Source organism: Streptopelia decaocto, assembly GCF_964273445.1.
Source record: "Streptopelia decaocto genome assembly, chromosome: Z".
Classification (NCBI taxonomy): Eukaryota; Metazoa; Chordata; class Aves; order Columbiformes; family Columbidae; genus Streptopelia; species Streptopelia decaocto.
This window is the reverse complement of record NC_138657.1, coordinates 72,128,693-72,142,499: the sequence shown is the minus strand read 5'-3', so window position 1 is coordinate 72,142,499 and position 13,807 is coordinate 72,128,693. Positions and strand designations below refer to the sequence as shown.

At 54.0% G+C, this 13,807-nt stretch overlaps 1 protein-coding gene across 7 annotated transcripts in view; it reads right to left on the bottom strand.

Annotated features, from left to right (window-relative positions):
• Positions 1-13,351, bottom strand: part of ATOSB (atos homolog B) — a 47,613-nt gene extending 34,262 nt beyond the window's left edge. For 4 of the 7 annotated variants that reach the window (XM_082075865.1, XM_082075868.1, XM_082075869.1 and 1 more), the window contains exons 1-2: positions 13,298-13,351; positions 313-408 (exon numbers count right to left, since the gene is read on the bottom strand). The gene's annotated coding sequence lies outside the window, so the exon portion shown is untranslated. Of the gene's footprint in view, positions 1-312; positions 409-1,976; positions 2,023-3,762; positions 4,357-12,429; positions 12,492-13,297 lie in introns of those variants that run through there. The other 3 variants (XM_082075863.1, XM_082075862.1, XM_082075864.1) reach the window with 3 other exon arrangements.
• Between the last annotated feature and the right edge of the window lie 456 nt (positions 13,352-13,807).

Genomic DNA, 13,807 nt, shown 5'->3' with positions numbered 1-13,807 from the left:
AAGGACAAGTGCAGCAAGCAGCACAGATTGCAAGTTCCCAAGGGCTTAAAACATGCTGCCCTTGAGCTCCTGACAACTGTGTGCAGGGTTCAACAGTCTTAACAGCACCGCTCGTGCACATCCAGGCTCTCTTTGCCACACTGGTGGGAGGCAGGAGCAGCGAGCCAGCCTGTGGGAACAGCTCACCTGGGTGACATCTACTCTACACACCTGTCCCTACGGGACGAGGGGAGGAGAGCACAGGGTTGCCCAGCATGTTCATAGAGTCCTGGTGAAGGAGGATAAATTGGTGATGATTGAATGAGTGCTAACCTTGGTGTAGGGCTGATGTAGATGGAAAGGCAGGTCTCAGCTGTCAGCACTCACAGCGTGGTCCTGGGGTTGCTTGTTCTGGCTGTGTTGGGTCCCCTGAAAAGAGAAATGCACAGACCATGTTCAGGGAAATGCCCTGCCCACACAAGAAGACCTTCCAAATAATTGGCTGGCAATTAATTGCTCATCCAAGCCAAGCAAGTTCATGGCTTATGCACAGAAGCAAGAGACCCTGAGTACCTCAACAGCTGAAAAATCTCACTGTGTCTATTACTGGTGCTGAGGCCGTCCCTCCAGCTGCTGCCCTGAGCCCCTCCCAGCATCCCAGTTACCACCCCAGTGCCCGTGGCTCCAGGTGGGTGCATGGTTGCTCTCTCAGAGGTCGCTGGCACCATCCCTGGATTTCAGTGGGAAGTCAAGTCCTCTCTGTGTCCTTGGCTTCGCTCTTCGCCACCCACGCAGCTGTATGTTGCCCCACCACATGGGCTTTGCTGGTACTTGAGTGGCTGCACGGGCACATGGTTTGTCTGCAAGAACAGGCTATGGCTGTGGCCCCCACAGGCCACCCGCTAAACCAGCCCATGGGGACAAGGAGCCAGGGGAGGAAGGGACAAACTCTGCTGTAGGGAGACACTGCTCCCAACAACCCAAGCAGGCCAAGCCAAATCCAACATTGCAGCATTTCCCAGGCTACAGCGAAGGGGGAAAACGACAACTGGTTAATAGAAACCTCTGAGAGGCCTGCCAACACCATCACAAAGACGTTGATAAAGACTCCTGCCCAGGCTCACAGTGCCATAATTACAGACTTCTGAAGATCGCACCGTATGGGGGCTAAGTCCTTGTGCCCAACAGGTCCTGAAAACTGGGACATCAGCCCCCCGCAAAACAGGTCCGACATTCCCTTGGCCTCAGGCATGATGAGCAAAAGCTGCGTAGGGGCAATCCCTGCTCCCCAGCCTGCCCTCCTCCTGCAAGGGCAACCACCCTGCAGTCCCCCGGCAGCACAGCCCAGCTCCAACCACAGCCGCAGCGAGCAGAGCGCCACGGGCAGCCACACTGCCGGCCCCCAGAAGCACAGCCCTTGCATCGTGACATGGGGAGACACCCCCACATTAGCTTACTGGTGCGCTGGTCCTTATAACAGTCGTGAAGCCACCCAGAAAGTTTATGCTTAATGTCACTTGCACCTACACAGCCAGCAGGTCAACCTGCACCGGTGTCCCAGGAGAGGCCCCACCTGGAAGCTGTACCAGTGGGTCACCAGGGCAATGTTTCTGGAGAGCTTGCAAGCAGAGCAAGCCTCAGTAAGTGTAGCATAAGTATGTGTAAATATACATATATTTAAAACCCTCCACCAATTCCCTGCTCTACTATACTGACTTTTAGAGAAGGCTTGAAAGGCTCTAAGCCTGAGCAGTGACAAGAATTGCTCTGGACACGGCTGCCACCCACATACCGCTGCAGCACAGGAAGCGATGGGTCGAAAACACTGCCCAGGAAGAACGGAGTTACCCCAAATAGACTGTGGCCAGGAGATCTGGCTTATCACTTCAGCTCTTGCATAAAGGGCTTTGCATCTTTGTTCACCCCCAACAAGAAGAATCACAGGGTTGACATCAGTCCTGGCCTGGGACATGGATTTGTTACTAAAAAGCACTTACAGCTGAATCACTAACTGCACTTTTTGCAGCATACAGGACTCCTTTGAAGGCCTCCCATCCACCTATTGTTCTACCATCACGCTGCTTAGCTGGGGGGTTTTCCAGGCCACAACACAGGCGAGTATGACTGCAAATCACCAGTCAGTCCTGAAAAAGCTCTCTGAAATGCCGAGCATGTGAGCTCAGCTGCTCTTCATTCAGGATTCACAACCAGCTGAAGACACTGACAGAAACAAGGGGAAAACATGTTAATTGGCAGCTGGGCATTTGCGAGGCCAAGTAAGGGAGACTATGAGAGAGAGGAGGCAAATGGAGGACAAAGATTTGCAAAGACACTTCCCAGTCAAAGAAAGTAATTTTTAAAGCAAATGTCAAACTGTGTGAGACCAAGCTCTCTGGAGGCTATATTCACTGGGCTCCCTTGCTCACAAGCAAAAGAAAAATGGAAAAAAAACAAAACACAAAGGAAAAGAGCTGGTCAGAAAACAGGCTCCGTGGAGCGCAGCTGCCAGGCACTGCGGGAAGGATCGGAAACACACAATGGCATTACCAGGACACAGGTACCCACACAACCTGCTGGAGGAAGGGGAGTGATGTGAGATGAGGAGAGGCATCAGGAAAAACCCGCCCACAGAAAACTCTCACTGCCAAGTAACCTGCAACAACGCCCTCCACGAGCCATCTGTTAATGCACAAATGCCTCCCTTCAGGATTTCTCCCACGTTGCCCTTCACACCTGTCCTGCTTCAAACCTGACTCATGAATTCCTCCAGCCATGGAAGCCTGGGATAATTTGATTACAGCTCCATTGACAGTGTGCTGAGGACACCAGTTTTCTAACCAATACGGTTCCACTTTTTCCTTTCACATATGTGGTGGCATACCTATTGTGGCAGTTGCACACCCCCCTGAGATCTGGAGCCTTCAATGGGGCAGTTGATGGCTCTTTTAGCACCTTTTGTGCCCCACTGTGCCTGTCCCCACATACACACCTAGGGTGGTACCAAGGTCCTGACAGTCACATCCTCCCCTACCCAGGGCAGGGTGACTTCACCTCCACCAGCTGGTGGGGCAGGAGAGGTGGGACCCTCAGTCAATTGACAGAGTCCTTAATGGGACCCTGAGTCCACTGACAGGGTCGTTAGCAGAGGAGGTGCCCAGGGTAGCTGCAAAGCTTCTGGACCATGTTGTAATGCCCACAGACAGATCTGACCTGGATATAAAATAGGGTTCCCGCTGAAGGCCCCCTTGGAGTGGCCTCCTCAGAGCACTGGGTCTGTGAACTGGAGCCCTCTCCTTAGACTGGGATGCCGTCTAAGGAGACTTCCTGGGATTGAGAGCACCTCACCTCCGCCTTTGGGTGCGTGGTTATTTACTGGATATATCCTGGAATGAGTCCTTGCCTAACCCAGGCAAGTGATTGTTTCTTCTGGGTACCATGGAGACAGAGGGCTCCAGTTTTGTTTCGTGTGAGTGTAGCATGCACACCGTGGATCCTCATTATTCTTATGTTGCTGTACCCCAATAAACTCCTCAACTGGCATCTGAACCTGTATTTTATGTTGTCAGAGTGCTAACTAATTGTATAAGCCTGTTTCTAGTCGGTTTATTTGCTGCACTTTTCTGGCTAGAATAAAGCCTGTTTTGAAACTTGTTGTCCACCTAAAACTGACTTTGGGGTGCCTCTGTGACATTTAAATTGGCGAAGTCAGCAGGATATCAGAATTATTATGGGGGTATCAGGATTATTATGGGGGTACAGCTGTAATAATCCTTCCGCACCGACCTGCACACATCTGGCGGAAGCAGCTGGTGCAGTCCTGGAGTGGTTGTAGCCGGGTGTGCTGTTTTCTGTGCTACTGTTTGTGTTGTTGTCTGTGCTGTTCTTGGTGCTGTTCCGTGCATCTGTTTAAAGCAAGCCCGGGGTCCGGTGCAAACCCTATAACCAGTTGGAGAGGCGCGGTTCTGGAAAAGAGCTGGAAATAGACTGTTTGAAAGCGGAGTTATGGCAAGAGAGAGAGCGGGTGCGTTTGCTAGAACAGAGGATTGAGCTCATGTTAACCTGAGCAAAATCCCCCCAGCATTGCCCAAATTTGGAAATTGACTGTGGGCACAGACCCCAGGGATGGGACAGGGATATCTGGGGAGATTCTGAAAACACTATTGATGAGGAGGAGTTGGAGACAAAGGATGTACAACCTCTTATTAAAACTGAGACCTGTACAGGTCCACTGGGTGGATAACCCCATCCTGCTGTTTGTACCACCCCGTGGACGGGACCTGAGCTTGGTGACTTGCAAGCTAAATTCTCACGTGACCCAGGCGAAATAGAAACTGAATATATTTGGCATGTTTCACTCACAGGGACTGATCGGATAGTACTGAGTAATGAGGAAACTGTGGGCTTTTGGGGAGCTGGTGTGTTTTTTAAGTGATGGTCCGGAGGGTGATCAGCGCATAACATCTCGTGTGACTTACTGGGCTGGTGGCGTGGATCCCAAGGAACATGGGAGCCCTTCAGCATTAGGATAAGAGGCTTGTTGGAGCTGGCTGAGGGCATTCAAAAGGCTGCTTGTATATAGGTGATGTATGAGAAAGAGCAGCAAGGAATCCCCACGGCTGCCCCGGTAAATCCAACCCACCTTCGGCCGCTATCACAGGGCTGCCAGACACTTTAAAAAAACATGTCCAGTCCCTCAGGGAGAGAATTCAGGAGGCTATTGACTGCAATGAGCAGAACCCCTGAAATCCACCTTCACATGTATTAACCTGGGCTGAAATCCTGCACAATATAGTCAGCTACAGGTGTGAAATGTGATGGGTGGACACGTGCAGAAGCACAGATGGGAGCAGAAGGGTCCGGAAAACAAGCCTCTCCCAGGAACCTAAGTGGGACCGGAGTGGGGCAGCCTGTGCCACCAGGCACTCGCTGCCTTGGAGGTGTCCCAAGCGTTGCTGCACAAGCTTCCACCCAGCACATACAGGAGTTGGTGGAACTGTTAGAGGGGAAAACACAGAACATAAAGGGAGCACTGGCAATGGCCTCCCTCACTGAGGAGACATGAAACCTTAACCCTTTCATGTCCTCACGAAGGGAGTCAAAAAATTAGAAGCTGTGGATTGGGACTTACGCCACCCAAGCTGCTTAGTACTTTCCTGCCAATGGTCCACTGATAAGGAACCATATATACACATCCCCATCAGTTCAAAGCAGATAAGTTTAAAATTTCTAATTGACACAGGTGCCCAAATCAGTGTTTTGAGCAAACAGCAAGCCAAGGAACTGAGGATTAAACCATCAAGGAAGGCCATTAACATAGTAGGGGTAACAGGTGTAGCAGAAAGGTGTCCTCTAGCTCAAACTCAATTTTGGCTGCCTGGGGAGAAGTGGATGACAGCTGTGGAAAAGGCTCTGAGCCCTTATAAGGGAAATATACTGGCATTTGATATTCTGGCAGGTAAACAGTGGTGCTTGCCTAATGGTGAGGTTTGGAGTTTGGGGAGCCATGGGGCAGAGGCAGCTTGCATTAGGATCTTGCAATTTACCTCTGCGCCACTGCAGCTTAAGGGAGCTGCTGACATTTGGATTTTGCAACTTGCTCCTGCTTTGCCGCTATCTAAAATAACCTGCACTCCACAATACCCCCTGCCGATCGCAGCAACCTGGGGCATTATGGAGGTCATTAATGACCTTGAAAAAAGACAAATAATCAGCTGCACCCATTCTCCCTATAATTCTCCAGTTTGGCCCGTTCACAAGCCTGATGAGCGGTGGTGCTTAACTATTGATTATCGAAAACCAAATAGTAACATCGCACCCCTAACAGCTGCCGTCCCAAATACATCCTTGGTGGTGACCGCAATACAAGCAGCAGCCCATCCATGGATGGCTGCCTTAGATGTCAAATATATGTTTCTCATGATCCCCCTAAGGGAGGAAGACAAATCACAATTTGCTTTTACCTGGGAAGGGAAACAATACACCTTTAATCGGCTTCCTCAGGGCTACAAGCACTCTCCTACCATTGTCCACAATACCCTTGCTGCACTCATTGACACTGTGAAGGTGCCCTTGGGCATTCGCATATATCAATATATAGATGACATCTTAGTGGGTGGAGTCAATAAGGAACAGGTCAGGCAAGTAACAGAGACTGTCTGTAACCTATCGACACAGAATGGATTGGATATTCCACCTTCCAAGTGCCAAGGTCCTGGGCGGGCAATTAAATTCCTAGGGGCTTGGTGGATAGTGGGAGCCATAGCAGTGCCTGATGATGCCACAGCTACTATAGAAAAGGGGCAGACCCCAAACAGCAAAGCAGATTTGCAACACCTATTGGGCACATTAGGGTACTGGAGAAAGCATATCCCAGGATTTTCAGTGATTGCCTGCCCCCTATATGACCTACTCCAAAAAAAAAACAGGAGATGGGATTGGACCTTAGAGCATACAGAGGCCCTTAATGTTCTAAAGGATGAACTTAAAACCTACCAGAAATTGGGCTTGCTGAACCCACAAGACCCATTAAGGGTGGAATGGGGTTTGCAGAACATGCTTCCTATTGCGCTATATTTCACAGGGGGCCAAAAGGGCCAGACAGACCCTTGTTGTTCTCTTCCAGTGCAGTCAAGGAAACTGAACAACAACATTCGGAGTGGGAAAAGGGACTCTTCTCACTCACCCCAGCAGCCGAGGTAGACAGGCTGTATATGTCACAGGACATTATTGTGCAAGGCCCTTTTCCCCTGCTAAACTCAATCCTCAAAGGGTCACACCCCGCCCCCCGAGGGGGTGGCACAGAAAGCAACAGTCCTGAAGTGGTATGCCTACTCGAGGGAGTGAGTCGGTTGTTGCCATTGAAAGAGGGTTCTGTCAAAGTTTCAAAACTCTAACAACCTGTGAACGCTGATCCAGTCCTGCAGAGCCTGCCTTATAAGCCCTCCCCAATTAAAGAAGCACCTGAGTTAACCCAGGACTCAGACACACAAGGGGTCTGGTTTACTGATGCATCAGCCCATCGGGTGGGGACAAAGTGGCAGTATAAGGCAGCAGCACTGGAGACTGCCACCAGAAAAGCAGTAACAGAGGAGGGGGAAGGTAGTGCTCAAGCAGGGGAGTTGCGTGCTCTCTTATTAGCAGCAGAAGGAGGGGCCTCCATGATTTACACGGATTCTTATGCAATTTATAAGGATGCAACTGAATGGATATGCCAATGGGAATCCGACCGGTGGGAAGAGGGTTGCACCAGAGCATGGAGAGCTGAAGACTGACAGAGCCTATCAGAGACAGGCAGGTCATGGCCCTGGAGCGTGGGCTGGGTAAAAGGACATGCAAAAGATGCCAAATGGAACTAAGAGGCTGACTGCCTAGCCCAAATTAGAGTGGTGAAAGGCATACCAGAGGAGTGGGCATGGTTAGATGAATGGCTGCACATTAAGCAAGGCCACTCTTGGAAAGCGGATCTGTATTATGAATGCCGGTCTCGGGGATGGGGAGTGTCCATGGGAACATGTGAAACAGTCCTTACAGCCTGTCCACAGTGCCGGATAAGACTTAAAGCTGATCACCCAAATTAGGCCCCGGCCCAGCATATCAGACACAGCAAGGCCCTCTGGAGTACCTGGTAAGTTGACTATGTTGGGCCATTAAAACCCTCTCATGGAAAGAAATACATGCTGGTGGGAGTAGAGGTGGTATCAGGACTATCAATGGCTACTGCTGACAGCGCTGCCACTGGAGACCAAACAGTGTGAGCACTGTGTGAGTGGTTTAGTGTTCTGCCCACCCCTGAGAATATCCAAAGTGATGACGGCACACATTTTTCAGCTGCCGTGGTTCAGGATTGGGCTAGGAGGGAAGGTATTAAGTGGGTGTTTCATACACCATATTATCCCCAAGCCAATGGGATCGTGGAACGGACCAATGGTTTGACGAAAAAACATGCAGACATCTTGTGACCCAGCTGGGACACATGGTTGGCACAAGCTGCCCTCATCATCAATAACCATTGGAGGAGCTATGGAAGCCCCCAAATCAGGGTATTTTGCCCCAAGAGGCTGCTAACAGACAGTGACTCTATAACAGACAAAGGAAAAGACCAGCCCCAAGAACACAAGTGGGCCAGCCCGTCATGGTGAAACTACCTTCCACTGGTATTGTGCCCATGACTTTAGCAAAAACTAGAGGGTTATGTGCTTGGGAAGCCCTTGATGAAAAGAGGTAAACCCGCAGCATAAGTGTTCAGTGCATAGTCCCAGACTTCTAGCTCTAAAATCCCAGTTCCAAGGGACTGAGGCCCGTCTTCGTGTTCTCTTGCAGGACAAAAGGAAGAAGGACAATCCTGACCGCTCCTACTGAGGGACATATGGACGGGGTGGAAGAAGCTTCAGCTGAGACTGGGTGGTGGTTACAGTCAGTCTTTGGAATGAGGGTCACACCAGGGCAAAACCAACAGGCCATTCGGGAGGCAAGCCTGCAACTAGAAACACTAATGAACTCTATGCATGACATCGCATAGGCTCCCTAATCATCAGCTACATGAAAACAGAAAGACTGTCCAAAGCCAGGCCATATTGCCCTTGCTCCTATTGAAGGAAAAAGGTGTATACAGGAAGCTGTGTCTACATCCTGAGCATCTGGGTGCCATTACAAGAACCACTACAAGGACAAATAACAAAGGACTCAGGGGCAATTGTTGCTGTACTGAGGACTAACTTGTGAAAAAAAACCTTCAGTGCATTTGTTTTCCTAATCAGGATGACTAACCAGCCTCCTCCAATATTTGATAATAACTGTAATTGTTGTAATTTGCACTATTCTATTGTTTATTAGTAGGTTGATTTGTAATGATAATGTATAACAGGAAAATAACACAAAAGGTATGATGATCCACAGTGGACATTAAAACTCACCAACAGAATGCTCCCTTTTGACTTTGGATGCAAGAGGTGACTGTAGCACCACTCCAAATCAGCCTGTCAGATCACAACTGTGGTCACGGGGTGGGCTGTGTGTCAGTTACAAATCCCCCTGAGGTCTGCAGCCTTCAATGGGGCAGTTGATGGCTCTTTTAGCACCTTTTGTGCCTGTCCCCACATACACACCTAGGGTGGTACCAAGGTCCTGACAGTCACATCCTCCCCTACCCAGGGCAGGGTGACTTCACCTCCACCAGCTGGTGGGGCAGGAGAGGTGGGACCCTCGGTCAATTGACAGGGTCGTTAGCAGAGGAGGTGCCCAGAGTAGCTGCAAAGCTTCTGGACCATGTCGTAACACCCACAGACAGATCTGACCTGGCTATAAAATAGGGTTCCCGCTGAAGGCCCCCTTGGAGTGGCCTCCTCAGAGCAGTGGGTCTGTGAACTGGAGCCCTCTCCTTAGACTGGGATGCCGTCTAAGGAGACTTCCTGGGATTGAGAGCACCTCACCTCCTCCTTTGGGTGCGTGGTTATTTACTGGATATATCCCGGAATGAGTCCTTGCCTAACCCAGGCAAGTGATTGTTTCTTCTGGGTACCCTGGAGACAGAGGGCTCTGGTTTTGTTTCTTGTGAGTGTGTGCATGCACACTGTGGATCCTCATTATTATGTTGTTGTACCCCAATAATCTCCTCAACTGATATCCAAACCTGTATTTTACATTGTCGGAGTGCTAACTAATTGTACAAACCCTGTTTCTAGTCGGTTTATTGGCTGCACTTTTCCAGCTAGAATAAAGACTGTCTTGGAACTTGTTGTCCGCCTAAAACTGACTTTGGGGTGCCTCTGTGACAACTATGAACAGAACGTTTTCTTGTTCCGCATCCAGGAAGCGTCCTGGCCCCCAGGCACTGTGTGTTTCCACACAGCACACGACAGTGCCTACCAAATCTAGCAGGGGACAAGCACGGGCAGGCCCAGAGCTGTAAGGGCAGGTAAAGGACTCGGGAAGAGTCAAGAGTCATTGACGTTCAAGTGTCAGATCAATAACCATCCCCTTGAACCACCACGACCACCTTGAACCAGCATCTCTGGCCTCCGTATTCAGTGGCCGTGCAGAAGTGTGCGAGGGCAAGCAGCTGGCATCAGGCAGCAAGGAGGAGGACAGGTGTGCTGCTCTGCCCTCAGAGGCCTCTTGAACTCAGGGAGGGAACTTCCTTTCCACCTCCTGCTCCGCATGCTCAGAAGACCTGAAACTGCTGAGGGAGCAGGGGCTGGCAAAGCTCAGCAGCAGAGGGCGGGTGTATGGACTGGGTGCTTTGTCTGCCTTGGAAGAAGCCACCAGGAGTGAAACAGCAACCCCACCACTAAAATTAAAATTATGTCTTATTCCCTAAAGCTCCCTAAAGCCCTTTTCTGCAGAGAGGGCAGATGTGAAGAGTGCCAAGAGTTGCTTTGCCCAGCTTGCTGCAAAGGCAGCGTAGTGAAGCAGCCCCTCAAAGAGCTGTGCCTCGACTAGCAGGGTCCTCAAAGTCCATGTGGGGTGACCCCACCAGCTTTCCTCCTGGTGGTGGGTAAGAAACCTCTCACACGTGGAAAACAAACAGGGTGGGTAGCAGGTCTGAAAAAGCCCCAGCCCTGCCCCACTTGCAGGCTGGACCTCACTCCTCAAGTTCATCTGCTCAGACACTGCAGCTGGGGTGACAGGAGGGCTCTGATGTCCCCACACCTCCAGGCCACCCCCCAGCACAGGCAGAGCTGCCAGGAGGCTGCAGATCCCAGCCTGCTGCCGAGCCCCAGCGGGCGGCTGGGCTGTGTGGAGGGAGCTGCATGCCGGGACCTGTAGTCCCTACCAGGGCCCTGCTGCTCGCTCACGCCAAGACCCACAACGATGAGAACTGCTGCTGCAAAACCAGGCGATGACGAAGCTTTGTGGGATGACTGAATTCTCCCGGTCCTCAGCCCCTTTCTAAAGCAGACCCCGGCCAAAAATAACTACAGTGCTGCTGCATTGGGAGTTTTCTCTTGTTTCACCTGCCAGACTTTGTTCACCTGCTGCACATGTTACCAAGTTTGCCAAGACATTCTTTGTGTCAGGGCTCAAACCTTGCTACACTCTCCACAAGGTCTCAGCTTCCTCTCTTTGCTAAGGCTTATGGATACAGTTCAGGCACAGGAGCAGAGGTCCATAAACAGATCTCTGTTTGTGCGATGTTTTTTAAAAAAGGCACTGAGTGGAAATGACTTTTAAAATACCTTAGGACACAGTACAGCATTCCCCTGCCATACACTGCAAACTCCACGGTAGTTCTTTAAAAAATAAAAGTATTCTGGAAACCCTGGACGTAAGTCCATGCCCCTCGTACCCATCACCAGACAAGTCACGTCCACAGGCGGGTTGCGAGCGAGCCCACAGCCCCAGCTCACATCACGCAGCCGCCCCCCCATCTTCCCTAACACTCAGCAGCTTTCTAAACACAACCTCTGGGACTGCCAAGAGCGCCCTGCACACCGCGTGTGTGTTTTCTGCAGAAATCGGATGCCCCAGCCACAGCAAAACCCTCTAAACCCCCAAGAGGTCCATAGCTGCTGATTGGGGGGGAGAAATGTCCCCCCCATGGGTCGTTCTGCCCCCGACGGCTGTCACCGCAGGGCAGCAGGCCTCTGGCCCTGAGTGCTGGGGTTCACAACCGCCCCGTTGTCACAGCCCCACGCTGAAGGCAGCGATTTACCCACGGGGCAGCCGCTGGATGAGCCTCGTCAGGCTGCGTGGCTGGGCCACGGCGCAGCAGCTCCGGGCCCCGGGCAAGGCCCCACCGCCACGGCACGGGTGTCCAGGGGGACAAGGACAGCCACCGAGTGCCAGGCGGGGCTGGGCTGGAGCTGATGCCCGGGCGGAGGAGGAGGCCCCAGGGACAGGCTGTCCCTGCCCATGTCACAGCAGAGAGGACGTGGCCTTGGTGGGGGAGAGCAGGGACAGCACAGCCGCCCTGAGCTGCCGGGGCCTCGGCGGGGGGTGGCAGCCGGCACGGGGGCACCCCCGGGCACAGCCTCACCGCGTTCCCGCCGAGACCACCGACCTGCCCCTGCCAGACCGTCCTGCCACAGCCCCCCTGAGGCCACGGCCCCCCCCGGGTACCGAAACCCCGCAGCAGAGCGGGGCTGGGGGGGACACGGCGTCCCCGCCGCAGCCCCCGCAACGCCGTTCTCCGGTCACACGCCCGCAGGCTGCCCCCTCCCCCCGGGCCCCCCCGTTCCCGGCGCTCCCGACTACAGCCCCCCCAGCTCACAACCCCCATCACAGCCGCCGGTACCACCTGGTCACGACCACCCCCGGCCGCGGCTCCCCCAGCTCTCCCTCCCCCCTCCGCACTGACGCCCCCTCTTCCCGTCCCCCCCGAACCTTCTGGAACCGCGGGCAGCGGCGGGGACGGGGCGCATTAACCGCACCCAGCCGGACAGGCGGCCTGTCCCCCCCGGTTCTGCTCCGCGCCCCCCCCGGCCCTGCCCGCCGCCGCCCCGCCGGACCCACCAGCGCCCCCTCCGCTGCTGCCGCCGCGGCCCCGACTGCTGCGGCTCCGTCCGCTCCTTCCGGGTGCCGGCGGGTACACGCCCTACGCGCCCGCCTCCCCCACGCTGATTGGTGAGCTGGGCGGGGAACGGCGCGGTGCGAGGCGAGCGGTGGGGCGGTGCAGCCAATGGGCGGGGGAAGAGGCGGTGACGCGCCGCGTCGAAGTTCCACCCTCGACCCGCCCCCTCCACGTGCGGGTGTGTGATGACAGCGGGGAAGGGGCGGTCTCAGGCGAAGCGGCTTCTCATTGGTCAGCGGTGGCAAGGGGCGGGGCCTGACTCAGCGCTGAGTCGGGGGCTGCCATCGCCGTGACCCCGCGGGCACGACGTGTCCCGCCCCACGGACACCCCCGGGCCCCACAGACAGCTCCCTGGGCCCCGCAGGCCTGGCGTGTCCCAGCCCCCAGCTTCCCCTGCCCCACAGGCATGGCCTCCCCCGGGTGGGGCCCCTGGAGTGTCCCCCGCTCCGCGGACACATCCCGAGTGGGGCCACCCGGGTGTCCCCCATCCCAAGTGGTGCAGGTGCCCGCAGCCCTGGTGTGCCAACCCGGTGCAGCCGGGCTGGGAAGCAGCGGTGCCCAGGCTGGCCGTGGGCGCAGAACCCGCGGGGGAAGCCGCCCCCGGGACATGGCCGCTCTCAAATCCTGGAGCAGCGAGCGGCACCCGGGCCCTGCCAGCCGCCAGCGGGACCCAGGCAGCACCCACCGCCCCAAGGGGCAGCAGCCGGGAGCTCACCGGCCTGACCGTGGCCGTTCGGGCCAGGGGGGAGATGCTGTCACCTCAGCGATTTAGGGTGAAGCTCGGTGAAAAGCAGCCCCTCGGCGACTCACCTCCCTCCTCAGGGAACTGCAGCTGCAACGCCGCTCTAAAAATAGTGGGGACCGGTACCGTCACATGATAAATATAACCAAGATCTCGTCTTCTGACGGTGCAGGCGCACAGTGAGCTGAATGCAAAGCAGCAGCACGCCGGCTGCTGAGCCCCAATGTCTCCCTTGCCTTACTGCCAGGACAGGGGCGTTATTTTCAGAGTCTCTGTCATGGACAAAGCCATGATAGGTACTCTCCAGGAATAGCCGAGCTCAGGGAGGAGCAGGAGGGCCAGTCCTTTCATCCCCCTGCCCCCCGTGCACTTTTCTGTGGGGAGAAGTGGCTCAACGTGCTGCTATGCGCTCGTGGAGCGGCTGCTGACACAGGAGCTTGTCTGCTCCTGGGGACTCAGCCTGTTGTAGGGGATTTCTTGTTAAATAACCCCTGCCTGGTCCCAGAATCAGGTTGTGGGCCATTAAATGGTATTTAACATAGAGAACATTTTAATTTCTGAGTGCCATGAGGGGAACA